Raw genomic sequence first — 17,581 nt, 5'->3', positions numbered from 1 at the left:
ACAGCTTCACCCAGGCTTGCAATGTGGGACCAGCAAAGGAACTGTCTGGATTCTTGCCTTTGAGTTCATGAGACCTCACTGCACTGGGACAAGCCATCCCTCTCCTGTCCCAGAGCTCCTGTGTTCCTCCTTCCCCAGCGACTCGCCTGTCCTCTCTGCAAGCTACCAAATAAAAGCAGGAAAATTTTTGCTGTCAAATCATTTTGTGTGGATACGGCCTGAAATGCTGAGAGTAAAGTGAACTACTCTAGTACTCCTGGAACCGAAACTCTTCTGGTATCACCCCCATTTACCCATGAAGCAATGTCTTTTAAGGCCTTTTGCATTAGGTGTTGAAATCACCTACGCTTTCCAATGGCGCTGCACCAAAGCCATCATGGCTATAATTAGTGTGATTTAACATCCCCCCCTTCCCCAACTAATTCTAAACTTTTATCGTAAGCATTTCTAACTTGTACCTGCAGGAAAACTGAGACACAGTTCATGGAAACTTAGCTCATGTGATTCAGCCTCAGACCTTACAACTACTCTGGCCCTCGAGGGGTTCCTTAAATTATTCGCTTTGATGTCGCCTTCTTTCATGAACAACCTTTGATTATTCACTGATTAGCTGATCTTCCTTACCAAAAAATGATGTGACACATACCATGCTTTGGGTACTCCAGTAGGACTGTCTGCCATGCTATTTAATAGCGCTAGGAGCTGGTTACCACATTGTTTTAGTTGAGGGATGATATGAGCTTTAAAGATCAAAGGAATTTATCTTTGGCATAATTGCTTAGGCCGGTAGGATGCAGGCAGTGGTGCTGGTGCTCTGAGACCTGGAGCCACGGATGTTCCTGTGTGGAGCAGCACAATCCCAGCAGACTCTGCCCAGCTCTGGTGAAGGCACCTGCGGGACCTTGTAGAAGTGTATGTTCTTAGGCCAAAAGGTAGTTTTTTTACACTTCAATACTGAAGCGTAGGTCTGCATGAAGGGCACCCTGTGATACTTGCCCAAGGTAGGCCTAAGCAACGTCCCCAGGATGTATCTCTAGGGACAGCAGGACTGATGTGTCTCACACAAACTCAAGGTGCCTTTAGAACTGCTCACAAAACTGGGGAGAGATGAACCCTGCCCATCACCGCAGAACTCCTGATACACCTCTTCCCAGACCATAGGCAGACTGTAAGTGTTTCCCCAGGGTGCACTCTAATGTGCATTAACACAAGCAGAAGTCAACAGACCTAAAGCAATACAGGTTGAAGCCACACTGGAGTAACACAAGGTTGTGGCTGTTCCGCCAGGGAGGTTTGAAGGTGAAATCTGCAGCGACGTGGTCTTGGCGGAGGCCAAGCGCATAACTGCCAGAGACAGATGTGCATCTGGGTCAAGATCTGCCAAGTGCACATACTGGCAGAGAGATGGTGCTCTCCTGGAAGCCATCACAGGGGTAGGACATTTCCTAGAGAAAGAGCAGCTCCTGGCTATGGCTGGGAGAAGACATTCCCCCGCCATCTCTGTACTCCAAAGGGGCAGAAAGTCTGGTCACTAGCCTCAGTCCCCTGAGGTGCTCTCCATGGGTCCCTCTGTCACTCAGCATGATGAGAAGCCTGTGTCCTCCTGCCATGAAAGCAGGGGGAAGTATCTGCCTTCAAGCAATTCTTTGATCTACAAATATTCTGCAAGCTCAGGGTGTGGTTCAAGGGGCAGACCTTCAGCGAGTCAGCAGTGGGGTGCTCCATGGGCTCCTGGCTTCTTTCATACCTCAGTGAAATCCCATGCATGTGGCAACAGCTGGAAGTGATGACAGACATTGCTCAAGCCACTGGACAGGATTTTCAGTATTTAGGGAAATGGACCTTGTGCTCCTCCTTTGTAAGGCGGCAAGGTGGTCCCAAATCACATGTCTGACTGCTATCCTCAGGTTTTGAGCCTACAGGAAGCTACTAAGAATCCCAAGCAGTGACTATCTTCTCAAGCCCTAAATTGCCCCACTATATGAATATCTTTGCGTTTTTCAAGATTTTCAGGATATTAATATGCTCTCTTCCCAGCACGGACTCAATCAAGCTCCCCTCAGTGTTGATGCTGAACACATAGGTCCCTGGACCGTAAAAAAGGCATTCCTTACACTCAGGCAGTTGAGCAGAAATTTTTATGATTGTGGGGAGAAGCTAATGACTTGGTATCCTCTTGATTAATTAATTGCACAATTACAGCATTAAGGCCTCTCAGTTCTGATCCAGCATTCTGATTTCTGGGGGAGCTGTACAAACCAGACCCAAATTCCCATCCTTATCCTGGAAAGGTCCAACACTAGACCTGTTCTTGCAAGGCATGAAAGACTCTTGTCTCTGAAATCACTAGGAGATGAGCAATGTCTCTACCTATCTTCTGGCCAGTCTCATTAGCACCCAGTGAAAAACGCACAATTACACCACCTTTAGAAAAGAAGCCCAAAGGCAATAAATGATGGTTTTAGAAATTCTTCAGATTATACTAGAGTGATTCATAAAGGTTCTTGTTATCTCCTTTCCTCTTTATCTTGAAATCTCCGAGGTCACCACAAAATGCCTGAATTGCTCGGGGTAAAGCTGTGGCTGATGATAGAATGGTACTTGGAGCCATAGAGCCAGCTGAAATTTTTCCTAAAAGCCTGCAGGTTGAAAGCTACGCTAAAGGTAGTCTCCATAAAGAAAAGGAGAAAGGGAAGATAAAGAGATCAAAGCAGTGAGAGCTCATTTGCATTACACCATATCTGGAGGCACCAGCCCTGCTTCAATCCCATATCACTGCAATAGGCAAGAGCAGAACGTGTTTCTACTCCCACCTCTCCATGTTTGAAAATAGATCAGTCATCTTAGATCATCCCTCATGTGTAGGCCCTATCCGAGATCTCCACAGTGTTTCAATAATAAAGACTCAGCCAAGGCCAGTTTGCCAGGGTGAGATTAAGCCCATCCCTACACCAGCAGCTCTTCAGACGTCTGGTCTGTGCAGTGCATGGCAGTGACCTATGGCAAGCCCAACTCTCACGCCACTCTGGCTACTCCAATTCCCGCTCCCCCCGAAGCTGCCCTGGCTCTGCACCGTGTTATGCCTCCTCCATGCATGAGAGCAGAAAGGGGCTGAGCAAGGAGTTTCTGCCCCTGGGAATGGCTGCCGTGAGAACAAGAAGAAATAACTTTTAGAAACCATCTGCCAGGCCAGGGCTGTCGGTGAATACCATCTCATCCCGGGGCCCACAGGGTCTGCCAGGGCAAGGGCTCTCCCTCGACCGCAGAGGAGAAAGGAAGAAGGTGTGGGGTGCAAGGCCAAGGGCAGGAGAAGGGCAGAGCACTTGGCAGAATAGACTGCAGCCACACGGAGGAGACAAGGCTGAGAAGCATCGAGGAGCTGCCTCCAGAAGGCACCGTGCCGTGGGACAGAGATGAGTCTTGGAGCAGAATATAAGGGCATTTTTTCCAAAAAGGCAAAATGTGAATCTCTCTGAGTGTGCTCCTAGAGATGCTTCTCATGGGCTCTGTCTCCTGGCTGCAACGGTCCTAGTTGCCAGAGGAAAAGCCGCATGGCAATAAAGGGAAAAGCACTTGTGCTATGACAAGGCAGGGAGAAAATAGCTTCTCTTGCTGGATAAAGCTCTTGTGAACATGATGGGCATTGACATCCTCTGGCCTACAGGTGTACAAGTGCCCCGGTGCTGTCAGTGCCCATTAGCACGGAGCTGCTTCAACTGGAGAAGGAGAGTCTCAGACCAAAGCTGGGGAGAGGCTGGTGGAGCCTCCTCCCGGCCCCTCTCCTTCCACCTTCCAGACAGAGCAGGCAGTGCAGCAGGCTGCTTCGGGCTGGACGTTGGGCAAGGACCCTATCTTCCACTTCTGATACCGTTCTGCAAGTTCATGTTTTTGGTAATTCCCATGAAACAGAAGTCCAGAAAGAATTGTTTTGCGTTGATCAAAATAACAAAAAATGTGTTGTGGTTTCCACCCCCCCCCCCCCCCTCCAATTTTGACATGTAAAAAATCATCCAAGAAAAGACATTCTAAACCAAAAGTAATTTGAAAGGAAAAATGCTTTCTGTCCTGGAAGTGTCCAAGTAGGACTTCTCAGCCTCTTTAAAACTCTTTTTATGTTTTTGCCTCACAGAATGGGATTCAGAGTTGGCTAACGCTGTAGCTAGGTCAAAATGAACTTTTTCCTTAGTGTGAGCACATCAAAACCAAAAAAACCTCTAAACTAAAAAGAAATATTGGGGCATGAATGAGAGCAAGGAAGGTTTTTTTTTAAAGCAAGAAAAATGAGATTACAAGCAAATGTCCTTTCTGCCCATTGTGTCCTTTGGAGCAGCCACAGCCCAGCAATGTCCTGACTTTTAGCAACCAGATGGTCTCCCTTGGAAAGAGCCTCACATGCCCTTGTGTCCTGAGTCGGGGTTTGTTCCCTGCCCTTCTCCAGGTCCCTGCTGGGCTCCAGCTCCCCACTCGCTGGGTTCTTTGGGAACCAACCTAGTCACTCTCACGGAAGGTGAAACCTCTCACCCTGCCGCAGCAGGTGTCCTCTTAACACCCAGAACACCTACCAGGGAAAGGTAAATCCAGGAGCACCTTCCTCTTTGCTGCCCAGCCAAAGCCTTTCAAAAGAGATAATGAGTAGTAAACAGCAAACAAATGCAATTGCTGCATCTGCCACATTCCCCACGCAAATGTCCTTGAAATCAACTGAGTCATGGAAATCCCGTGCTTTCAAGTTGGCATCTTCTACTTTGATTGAGGCAGGATATTCATGAAGATGAATGTTGTGTTGAGAAACTCGTACCCAGGTCTGCTCTGGGACACTAACCATACTCGCCTGAGAGCTGGCTGTGGGGCACCGTGCCGTGCCCCAGGAAGAGCAATGCAGAAGGGCAGAAAGCGGGTCAAGGCAAGCCGAGGATGGTTGTAAGCCACAAGGCTGGCCTAGGGAGCCTGCGACTCCATGGCAGAGGCACTTGTCAGCAGACTGGGGCTGTTCTGCAGTGCCTGAGAAGGTAGCTTCCTCACTACCGTCTGCCCTGCCTGCTCCAGGCTCCTACTCGGCACCTCCAAGCAGACCTCCGTGGGCAGGTTATGCTGCAATAAGCGGTGTGCACAGGACCAGCTTTTCTTCAGGGCAGTAGAGGGCTTTGCAGCCCCCCTGTGCCCCTGGAACAGTTAGCCTGGGAGGACGCAGTGGGAGCACAATGGTCGAAGGCCTGATGGAGCCCACATGGTGGGAACAAAAGTGAATTGCTACAGAGATATTCCTGGGAGAGCAAAATGATCCACCTGCTAAACATGGCTTGTTGGACTGTACCAAAAACCAGACACTGAAGGAGCAGACAGATCATAGGAGACGGAACAGGGTGTAAGGAACTGAGTCAGTGTAGAGGTGAAGGTACCAGGACTCCTCTACTTGGCAAAGAGATGTGTGAGGACAGCTGTGACAGAGAAGATGACACTGGTTTGTTGCACTAGGAGGATTTACTTTTTAGCTACAAATTGCTGGTAAGGAATTTTGTAGAGTACCCCTATAAAGACACAAGACAAAAATACAGGACAAATTAAGGGAGGATAGATCTACCTGTGACTATTCAGGGGGATTGTCTAATGCTGCATCTGGCTCAAGGGTCCCTAAACCACTAATGCCTAGGACCTGGGGCGTGGGGGTCCAGCCAGGTTGAGAGCAACGCAGAAGAAGTTCTTGAAAGTCTTCTGCTTGCTCCCAGTGGCTCTTGGTGAGTTTTCATGAGCAAACATCTGAGACCGACCGCCTGGCTGTGCTGGGTGCCAGCTTCAGCTGGCCAGCTTTCCTTTTGGGCCAGTATGTGCAGAAACTCCTATGGACCAAGTGCTTCCCCAGTAAGTCCTTGACTGGGACTGGCTTTTGGGCTACCAGCTTGGTACCCATGCCTGATTCAGAGCACTTGCTGCGAGCTCTTGTTCTCCCTTAAGGAGTAGGCTAGGATGAAGTTAGCGTGGTCTGCACACACATGCCATAGACATGCTTTCAACCGCATACCAGGGGCACATGAACCACTGTCATCCACGTCCTTCCTTTGATTGCGCAAAGTCTGCACAATGTACGTTTGGCCCCGCATATCCCAGTCTGAGGAGAGGCAGTATTTGAATTAGGGAGAAAAGCTCTCTGAATACTGAATTCCACCTCTGCTTGAGAGCCGAAAGCCCTGCTGGACTCTTTCTAAGGTGCTCACAGGTAATTTGTGCACATGGGAGACCCCTGCACATCTGGCCCAGGGCAGCCACCTCTACCCTGTTTCTCTTCATTGCACACATCCTCCCTTCACTGTCAACTTCTGACCGCCACAGGGCTGTTCAGGAATCCCCGACAGCTGATGCCCATCGTCTCCAGCCCCACTCCATTTACTTCCAGACCCACTGAAAGGAGATGGCGGAGCCCAAGGCTGGCGGGCGGGAAACTGAGAGCCCGTAATTGACCAGAAGTGCCTGTAAACATGCTGGTTTCTTTCACGTTGAGAGGATCTGGCAGCACGCGGTTACTCCTGTTAGTGCTCTGGCTGGCAAGAAATTGGAGAAAGGATCTGGCAGGGTGTACGGTCACAGACGGTGTGTGACTTCTACCTGAGCGGGGGGCAAAAGCTCTGAGATAGGGAGGAACCAGGGCAAGGCACTACTGGAAGAGCTCTGAGCCAGACGGCCTCTCCCCTTGCAAGTCATACCTCGGGGTGTTACACCAGCTCACGTATGGGGAAGAATCCGATATCAAAGTCCTGAGACTAGCAAATAAACAATACACGTAAACTAGAGAGTTGGAGGAGATGCTCTACTGAATCTCTCTGATTTTTGTCTGTCACTAACCGGAAGAAACAGGCAAAGTTTGGAAATATTTTACAGGGGACAAATTCTGATCTATATTTTAGTAGGAAAACGTCAGAACGGCTGATTGGAGTGCTTTATGCTGACATCAAAACATTTCATTCACTAAAAGCCAAAACATGACAATGCAACATTTAATGACAGACAGTACCTGCACATGTTAACCTGAGGCTGAATTTGGAAAAATCAGAAGTAAAATGAAACCCCAATTGAAACAAAATCCCTCACTTTGGATTCAAACGTCTCCAACATGTTTTCATTCAAAAATTTCAGCGACATCTGTGTGTTGCCTGGAAACTTTTGCATTTGACGAAGAGCAGGTTTTGCTCCAGGAAACTGTTTCTCGGAGAAAAACCTGTTTTCCCTGCACATTGTAAGCAGATCCTTTTGCTGCTCATGAGCAAGCTACCAGCATGGGACCCCTCAGGGTGCGGGTTGCCAGGCACTGCCACTGCGGAAAAGGTCTATGTCCCCCTGGGAACCCTGGTCTTGGTGCTAGGCTGTGCTTAGACGCATAGTTCTTCACTGCCTGAACAACCGTTCCCCATCTCCCCCTGACAGAAAGATACTGAGTTTCTGTATTCCACTGGCACACTGCTTTGAAGCTGTCTGTGTTATCCCCAGGGCTGTGAGTGCCCCCGATCTGAAAACCCACGCGCCAGGATGGAGAGGTGGCTCGAGTGTCAGGGAGAGACCAACGCACGAACAAAGAGCTGGCAGAGGGACTAGGGCTTGGCATTCAGAGACCTTCACATGGGCTTCCTCTCCTTGCATGTGAGCTCCTGGACTTGCCAGAAGTTGATGTCAGTGCTGCAGCTGTGCATCATTCTCTCAAAGAACAGGATCCAGTTACCAGGCTGGGGAGGCTTGTACCTGATTTGGCACTTCTGGACAGATCCTCTAAAGTTCCTGGAAAAGCACACGAGGTTTGCTGGCAAGAAATAATAGGAAAAACTTCGATGAGAAGCCTGTGTCTTTCTGCCTCTGATTCCTAGGAGCAGACTGTTACCTCCCGTGATAATTGATTTCTCTTACCCAGAAGGTGAAAAAAGACCTTAGGGCAGAGGAAAATGAGCACTTATTGTGCCAGGTGCAAGCTGATGACTTTACGCCTAAATCCTTGACCTCATGAAAAGGGAGAGCTTCTCTAACACTTGTTAGAAAGCTCGGTGAAGACAAAGCACGGCGATCTCCAAGAGTTAAGGTACCACGTGGGATTTATCCAGGGAAGAGGACAGAGGCTCTCCAACTAGCACAGCCTGGCCAAGAGATGAGGAGAAGCCCCATCTCCATCTTGGTTGTGTGCAGCACCATGTCCTACTCCGGCATCCTCGCACTGTCGTGGAGCCAACCCTGAACGCCCGCTGTGCCCAAGGTCGTGTGGCTGCTGTGGTCTGCTGAACGCAGCCAGGCTGCTCCCCAGACCCAGCTCTCCCAAAAGACCCTTTGTACCTTGTTCTGCTTTAAGTGCTACTTGCACCTGTGTAGTTTCCCGCTACCCTCATGACTGCTTTGCCCTGGAGTGGTCAGGATTACAGCTCAGGTCCCGGGAAGGTCTGGACTGCTACAAAGAGCTTGACAGGGCTGTAAGCGCGGAGCACAAGTGAGGCATAGGTATGAACTTGCAACAAGCTGTGGAGAATGCGTGCAGCACATCTGCACTGAGAAACAACAGTCAACCTGTGAACAGACACAGCACTGATGAGCATGTTCCTCTGGTCTCTAAACTGCTGCTCGAAGGCTAGGAGCCGTATCAGCTTGCGAGCCAGACGGAGGGACCAAGGGAGGCGGTGCTCTGTCTTGGGAAACAGCCCCCAGGAACACTCGAGTGTTGGCCCTTCCCATGTTTGGTTTGGAAAGACTTTGTGCTGCAGAAGCCTGTGTTTAAATGGCACTTTCTAAACACTCCCAGCCACCATAACCAACCAGCAAAGACAACTCAGTGTCATAAACAACCAAGACAGCCAAGGCTGAGTTCTCATGCCTGGAACGGGTGGAAGGCTCCAAGAGTTCTGGAGTCTCTGACACTGCTCTAGCCAGTTCTGGTGGCAGTTGTGCTGCAAAGCTGGCCAGCAGATACGAGAAGGCGGGCTGCTGTGAATATTCCCGCTTGGTTGGTGGCGCGCTGTGAGGCAAAGTTTCTCCTCCAGCATCACGGCCCTGCTCTTACAAGTGCTGCTTTCAGAGACACCCTGTGAACCCGAGCTTGGGCTTGCCCCTGGAGAGCGGCAACACCAGGGGAGCTGGGATCAGCCCTGATACCAGGGTGCTGATTTAGCGTCAGCACTCTACCTTTCCTGGCTACCCTGGTTTTCAAGCAGAACAAGTGATAGCTTTTCTTTTTGACCAATGTGACTCATATTATGTGGGCATCAGCCTCCTCCCAACAAGGACACAGCTCTCATACTGCCTGGCTTGGAATCAAAATGGGTTTAAAAATCTCTTAATCCAGCTACAAATCTGGATGTGAAGCATTGGGATGGCTCTCACTGTAGTTTTTTTCACAGGCACCAGTCGCCGGGGTGCAGTGAGCGCAACCCTTGCCCAGTACAGCAAGTGCATTCCAACGCGAGCAGTGCTGGAGAAAGGAGTCTCCTTCTCATCCTCTGGCTTTGCCCCAGCTGAGGCTGTGCGTGCCCAGCGTTTGCTGCTGTCAGGTCATGATAGCATTGGGGATGGTGTGCCTGTCCCTGCCCTGTCCCTGGAGCAGACAACCCTAAGAAGCTGAGGGATGTGGGAGCTGGACTCTTGTGCTTCCCTGGTGCTCAGCTCCCGGTTGGCTCCTGCGATGGGCTGCTGGGGCAGCAGGCAGAAGTGTTTTCAGTCATGCGACCACTGACAGAGAAAAGCACTGCTTTAGCTGTTTGTTACCCCCAGATTTTCACCTGTGCCTTCAAAGCTGGGGTCCAGCCACCGGCACTGCGGTGCTGTGAGGTGGTCTGACAGTCGGGGTGGAGTCTGTCTGTCCAGGCTCAGCCCCCCACCAGGGCAGGGTCCAAACAGCAGCTTCTTCATCCAGACAGCTCGGACTTCGTCTGCACTGACCCGCAGACATCTAAACAGGGGCTCTGCAGCACCCTCGCATTCACCTTGGCTTCCAGACACCATGCTAGGGATCTCCCGTGGGTCTTGTGTTGTGACTGCCCTCCACGGGGATGTCTGAGATACCACAGGCTATTTCAGATTGCACTTAAAGCCCCTGTGTGGGGAACTGCATCCAGCCCGAAAAGACTTTGGCAAATCTTTGGCCAAACAAAGACTAACAATTATGTTCAGCCCCGAACTGTCAGAGTGACCTGTCTGAGTTGTCTCTCTTGTCTTTCATATGCTTTGGACAGGTCAGCAGGGTCCTCCTTCAAGCAGAATGAGAGTGGGGATGCAGAGTTGTGGGGGAATAACAACCCTGTGCCTGTGCATTTTATCACAGATTCAGGTGCCCTGTTACACTGTGAAGGCTTGTTTGCCAGCAGAGAGGCAGTTGCAAAGATACAGGATGCTTCCAGTTGCCTGCCCTGCTCCCAGAACAGAGCTGCCCATTGTTACGTGGGGCAACAGAATCTCCCTGAAGGAGGAGATTTTTTTAAGCTGGTTTGTGGCAGTACTTTAGCCACAACCGTGCGAAGCTGTTGTCGAGATAGAGGGCTACCTGTGCAGGCTGGGATTTTCATAGAAACTTAAATAAGGCCCTGAAAATTGCAAACAGCAATAATACAACATCTGCAGAGCGGCTGCCTCAAGAGGGGAAAATCATGTCATAACCTAACACCTGCTTAGCAATGAGACAGTGTCCAGGCTTTGCTTTTCAGCTCACTCATTGTGGAGATGGTGTGCTCCGTGCCAAAACAAGTAAGAGAAGGAACAATCACGTCATGACAAGGCTGAATACATTTAATGTGCTCAAGCAAGAATGGAAGGCAATAATTCACTCAAGAGCAGGATGAGCTTGGGATGGTCTGGCACTGCAAATGATTTATATTTAGAGTTGGGCTTGGCAGGTGCTTTTATGGAACAGAAATTTGATTTTCTATTGTATTCAACCTGTCCCAGAAATAGTGTAAACCATTCTGCTTTGTGGCATGGCCAACTATTAACTAACTCAGCTGGGAAAGAAGCTCATGGAATTGCCCTCTTCTGTTTCTTGGGAGGTGGGTACTGCTAGGTGCTGCTGGAGACATGATACTGGTGCTGATCAGAGGTGACCAGCCTCTTCAACATCCTGTGCCCAAGTATCTGGGTGGATTGGCAGAAACACTGGGGCCTGAGAGAGGATCTTCCTCCTCTCCTGCTCCAGCCCCGTCTCCAACTCCCCAGCTCCCTGTGGAGTGATGCTGGCGTGTGGGCTGAGAATTAAAAGACCATCTGAGACTACATGCTCCCAGCTGTGGTGGGAGAGCAGACATGGGCTCTGTCTGTCGGCCTTCCCCCACCACCCAGGCAGCAGAGCTTTTGGGGTGCACAGACTAAGGTTGGGGTTATGCATGTGCCCAGCATGTTCCCCACCCTGATGCCCCCACCCTGTCTCTGGGCGGTGGTGTGGCGGTGTGCTCTCCCCTTTTCCCCCCAGGCTCCTGCTCAAGCCATGGCCATAAGCGGGAGTTGTTATGAGTTGCACTTAAACTCTGGGGGATGGCTGGCAACACAGTCAAAACACTGTCTGGAGTGGGGACCTAGATATAGTGTTTCTTTGTGAATACGACTATAGGTCAATTATCTTATTCTCTAAATAGTGGACGGCCCAAGAGCCCTTGGAGCTCTCCTGCACGGCAGCGGGCTGCACGTCAGCATCTCCCTGTGAGTGGGCACGCTCACTTAGGGTTCTGCGCCTCGAGGTTTAGAGATGCCTTGCCACAACAGATTCTCGGTAAGTGACTAATAGCATGCTAAACTTTGAAATCTTAGCTAAGTGATATAAAGGATTGATTGCGCATACATAATCCTCTAGACGTAAACCGTTGACCAAGTCTGGGACTAGGATTGGATCCAGCCGCACCCAGACTCCTCTCTGAGAAGGAGTTTAGAAAGCCAGGGGGTCCTTTCTGAACCTCGTGACTCAACAGGAGGGTCTCCCTGAGAGCTCGTCTGACCCTGGCCTCTATGCAGTAAATAATCGAGTGTACCCCATCATTGAATCTCATAAAACACTGTCGTATTCACTGCTAACTTTGTTAAATCACTGTTTTATGTTAATAAATATTTCACTACTTCTCTCTTACAAGTGAAGTTAATCACTCCGCCCGCGACAGGTGGGAGATGCAATTTCCATAGCGCAGGGAGTGGGCCGCTGCCCAGATAGTCTACCTGGCTGTCTGCACCTGAGAGCCTGTTGGCAATGGCTGTGCAAGGAGAGTGCTAAAGGCCCCCTCAAAACAGGTAAACTTGAAGCTTCTTAGTTTTCTGACCAGCTCACTTACACAATGACTTAAGCGCGTCCAAGGACATAACCTCAGCTAGCTGGGAAACCCAGCAATCCAGAGCCATCAAGAGAGGACGGGACAAAGTTGTGCAGCTGCAACCAGTGGTCTCATATCGGGTTAAACCAACCATTTACTGAAGACGTAGCACCTGCCTGGAGCAGTCAAGACTCAAAGCAATGTGGCAGCCTGAAGTTGCCACAAAATGGCCTTTCACAGCAAAAAGGATGATAAAGTGTGAGCACAGCTAGCGCAGCATTTCCTGATCCGTGCCTGCTACACCCACATCAAGAAGGGATTGCAAAAACGCCATGTGGGCAGTTGCAAATTGCGAAAGTGTTTCTTCCAGCTGAAAATGGGCACCTTCTCAACCTCACACAGCCCACAGGACCTCATCTTTTGCACTGACTTTCCGCTGGCCTCACTGTGCACCCACACGCTTGTATGATCTGGCGTGGGATGCTGCCTGTCCGTGTTCTAATGCACTATCAAAGGCATCAGGGAGACGTTTTTATTCTTACTGTTGGGGTAAATGAAAAAGGGTTGGGACATTTTTATGCTCTGAATAAGGGGGAGGGGGGCCAGCAACCAGACATGGTTGAGAAACCTGGCAAAAGACGTGTCAAAGCAGGTGGGGCAAGCTGCACCCAGAGGCAGAAAACAGTCACAGCCCAAGGATTCAGGTTCTGGCTCAGGTCTGTGAGTGGAGCTGGCGCTCTGGAGGCAAATCTTGCCTGTCTCAAGCACACGGCGCTCGGGACCCTCCCAATCTCCGCTTTGCTGACAAGGCAGGACAATGGAGGCAGTTCCTGAAGCAAAGAAAGTTCAGATTCCTCCAGCCAATTACCTCATGGCAATAAATCTTCCACCTCTCTTTCCCAGTCATTGGTGAAGCCTGCCTATTGTCTGGGGAGCCCGTCTGTCTGCCCCAGCACAAAAGGGAGAACAATCAGTGGGCTTGAGTAACATCCGATGTATTAAAAGAGGGAAGAATAAAGCAGGGAAAGGGCCAAGGAGAGCTGGGTGGGGAGATCTCCAAGAGGCTGCTCCGATGTGTGGGTGTCTGGCATGCAGAGGCATCCGGCCTTGCCTGCCTGGTGCAGGTGGCATTCAGGCTGGATGCTGGTTAGGGTGGTGCTGGGGACGACTGGGGACCCCTCTGTGTGGAGGTTTTCAGAGAGGGGGGGTGCTGCTGGCCTGGGCAGGCATTGCTGCCTGCAGTGTTGCCCAAATCCTGTCCATGCACCCCAGAGCTTTCTTCCCCGTGAGGTCAGGCTGCCTAGTCTTCTGGGAGCAGAGTGACAAACAGCCCCTGCGTGCTGGTACATCAGCGTGGGGAGCACCTCCTGGTTCCTTCTGCTGCATCTCTGTGCTCCCAGGCACTGCTCTTCATCAGGAAGGAAATGTCCTGTGCTGCTGAGCTCCAGGCTGCTGGAGAACAATGTCTCTACGTTATTGCCATCAGCTCTGATGGTCCTTAGAAGGGCGTGAAGCCTGCGTGTTCCCTGGTTGATTAGGGGTCCACAGATGTCAAGGAGGTGCCCTCTCCAGCCTTGCTGCTTGGTGCCCTCTCCTGACTTGCTGGAGCCAGACATGAGCAGCCTCACCCTTCCTTCAGACAGCCCAAAGCACTGCTCTTCCTGGGAGAGACCAAGGTCCTGGTGGATCGAATATGAATCCAGTCCATGCTTAATCGACAGGACACTGTTGGCCTGCTGAATCCTGCACAACATCTGTGCAAGAAATGAGAAGCAGCTGCAGTGAGGTCTGCTCTCCGAGGCTTTTTCAGTAGTCTGGAAGAACCAGGAGCTGCACCTGTGAACTGCTGAAGCTGAACTGCTTCATGGTTTTAGTCCCTCCATCTGCAGTCCTCTCTCTCTGTAGCCAAGTTATGGCCAGACTGCCAATCCCAGTCTTGCTAGATAAAATTGCTGAAAGTAGGAGAAAGAAGACCGAAGGAAAAAGAAAGATTTCCTTAAAGTAACATGCAAACTCTGATGAAACAAGAGACAGATAGCCCAGAGCTGGGCAAATCGTGAGGAGACTGGGGATAGCCAAGTGAGACGCAGACATCAGGCTTGTTGGCAGTCCTGGTGCTGGAGGCCATCCCATCTGGCTGATGTCTGACCACCACCTCTTCCTGCCACTGCTGCTCCGCCAGATCTGCTCTGACGACCACCAGATGTGTCGCAAGTGCAGTGAGGGCTGAGCGCGGCGGGAGGATGGCTGCAGCGTGCGCTGGAGAGCCTCTCTGTGTGCAAGAGGGGGAGGCTGGATGCAAGACCATGAGGCAGTTGGAAAGCAATCCGCCGGTGTCAGGACACCACAGCACGCTTCCCTGATTTGTCTCCCAGCTTTGCTGAAATCTCCTCTCTGCTCCATGCTTTGGGCAGCCTGTTGGCTGCAGTGGGCACCTGTCTTTTGCAGCCCCACTGCAATATCATGATACCTTTTTTTCTGTTTCCTCTGGGACAGAGAAGTAATTTCCTGACTGATGTTAGCAGGCATTTTTTGTACAGCCTGGGATAGAGGGGTTTTTGCCTATAGCCCAGCAGGAGAGTGGAGAAAGGAGTAGCAGAGAGGAGCTGGATGCTGTTATGTGGAGACACAGAAAAACTCTGGTTGTGTGCTCAGCCTCAGGTGACTCCTCTGCCCTGTTTCAGTGGAGCTGACCTTGGACACAGAGATTGAGGCATTTGTGTGGGTAATCTAGGGAATACTTTGGGTTTTGACTGCCTTCCCACTCAGGATGTGGCCATGCTCCTTGGGGTATGGGCAGACACCTTTCCATGGTTGGAATGGTTGCTGGTAACCTGATCGTGCATAAACCATCTTCAGAGCTATGGCCTGCCTTCTCCAGGTGCCTGTGGTTCTTGCTCTGCGTGTAGGCTGGAAGGAGGCATCTCTGGATGGCAGTGAGACAAGAAAGATCCTCCTATAGCCCTGGTGGTCTAGTACTCCTGTCCAACTCCAGTTTGATCTTGCTTTTATGCAGTTCTATTGCACAAGATAAGAGAGCAGCCCTGAGGAGAAGGACTCCGGGGTGCTGGTGGATGGGAAGCTCAACACAAGCCGGCAGTGTGCGCTTGTAGCCCAGAAAGCCAACCGCATCCTGGGCTGCATCAAAAGAAGCATGGCCAGCAGGTCGAGGGAGGTGATTCTGCCCCTCTAATCTGCTCTGGTGGGACCCCACCTGGAGTGCTGTGTCCAGCTCTGGAGTCCTCAGCACAAGAAGGACATGGACCTATTGGAACGGGTCCAGCAGAGGCCACGAGGATGATCAGAGGGCTGGAGCCCCTCTGCTGTGAGGACAGGCTGGGAGAGCTGGGGGGGTTCAGCCTGGAGAAGAGAAGGCTCCGAGGAGACCTTATAGCAGCCTTCCAGTACCTGAAGGGGGCCTACAGGAAGGATGGGGACTCTGGATCAGCGAGTGTAATGACAAGACACGGGGTAACATCTTCAAACTGAAAGAGGGTAGATTTAGATTGGATATCAGGAAGAAATTCTTTGCTGTGAGGGTGGTGAGCCCCTGGTCCAGATTTCCCACAGAAGCTGTGGCTGCCCCATCCCTGGAGGTGTTCGAGGGCAGTCTGTGTGAGGCTTGGAGCAACCTGGTCTGGTGGGGGGTGTCCCTGCCCAGGGCAGGGGGTTGGAACTACATGATCTTTAAGGTCCCTTCCAACCCAAAGCATTCCGTGATTCTGTGTGATTCCGTAATTGTGCAAAATGTTTCTGGAGGAAATCAGTGATTGAGTCATTTGGTCCCCTGCATTTTGGACTCAGCTTTGGGATCAGTAATCTTTCATTGCTCTGACAGACTGAGGCACAGAGACAGAGTCTTCATCTACACTGTGCATTAGAGTTGGCACAACTCCCATGACCCACCACCGATCTGTTGAACATTGTGGAGAAATCTGAAACCACCATCACAGCCACAAAGTGATGTGCTAACCCAGACTATTGTGGGGAATGATGGATGGATGATAGCTGACAGAGGAAGGGAGACCTCACTCTCCTTAGCAGACTTCACAGGTGCTATGCAGATGTCCTCTTCCGAGCCAGCTGTGCCCATTCATTATCTTGAGCTGCTCCTCATTGCCACAAACCAAAGGTCAGCCATCCTGCAGAATCCTCTGAGTCGTGCCCACAGTGCTTCTGGCAGTCAGCAGGGCTGGGTCAAGCTGCCTTTGATGGATTTTTTTTTGTGAAGTGGGGCTGGGAGTCTGCCACAGCCTCTCCATTTGTCAGTGCCCCAGCAGAAGAGGGGTGCAGAGGTGGGTTCCGGTGTCCCCACCTGGTGCTGCTCATTGCAGCAAGAACATCTCTTTGCTTCTCAATGCTTGAAAAGTGAGGTGCAGCCTGGTCTGGAGATGGGAATCTGGCAGCAGACTTAGGCAATCCATGACATCCAGGCATCATGACCCCTGAGCAGTTGCTGAGCTTCCAGCATGGAAACTAGTGTCATGCCCAGAGGACAGCAGAGACACGGACTGTCAGATGCCAGATGGAATTTTTGAAACCTTGTCTCTGTTGGAGAACTGCAGCCCTGCACCTGCTCCGGTCCCTGATTGCAGTTGCAGTCCCTGCTGTTGGAAACTGAGCTCCACCATCATGGGACGTCCTCACAGCTGTCCTAGAGCCGAGGTGGTGGCAGGCCAGGGAGAGGACACAAACTCCTGCACAGGCTGATGGGAGGTGTGGTCCCCAGCCATGTACGAATGTTGTTGTAAAGCTCTTTTACAAAGTTAATCACATTATTTAGTAGGTTTATATATCTGAAACAGAAGCAGTAAAGCACGGAAGAAAGAAAGAACATCCTCAATGCAGTTACTAGGCCCCGGCTGCTACAGATAACTCCAAGAAGAGCATGGACAATGGTGCCCACCGCACAGAAGGTGCGTGGGAGGAATTGCAGTGTGATGTGTTGTGACCACAGCTTGGCAGCTGTGAGTGATCACAGGGTAATGTCTTTACACACCTTTGCTTACAACTGTCAGGGGTCCGGGCACCATTTTTAAGGGGTCGTCTGCCTGGAAAGGCAAAGGAAAACCACAAGGCACTGAGCATGATGAGCCTTGAATCACCCTGAGACTACAGAGCTGAGATTTGTAGTGCAGATTTGCCTGTTCAGCCTCTGAAAAAAAACCTGGAATATCTCTGCTAACGTAATATCTCAATAACACCTGGACGCCTGACAGTGTCCATCAAATAGTACATTCCTGCCTTCTTGTTATATCCACCTGCATCAGTGCATTCCTGTCACAATAGTGCAAGCAATTCCAGTCTTGCTTTCAACACCAGAGATGTCCATCTCC

General features: G+C 50.8%; 1 protein-coding gene across 1 annotated transcript in view; it reads right to left on the bottom strand.

The window, feature by feature from the left end:
* Nucleotides 1-17,581, bottom strand: part of LGR6 (leucine rich repeat containing G protein-coupled receptor 6) — a 149,053-nt gene that overhangs the window by 100,624 nt on the left and 30,848 nt on the right. The window lies entirely within an intron of this gene.

Source organism: Larus michahellis, chromosome 21 (assembly GCF_964199755.1).
Source record: "Larus michahellis chromosome 21, bLarMic1.1, whole genome shotgun sequence".
NCBI lineage: Eukaryota > Metazoa > Chordata > Aves > Charadriiformes > Laridae > Larus > Larus michahellis.
Note: the sequence above shows the minus strand (reverse complement) of the source record. Positions and strands in the feature narration are given on the sequence as shown.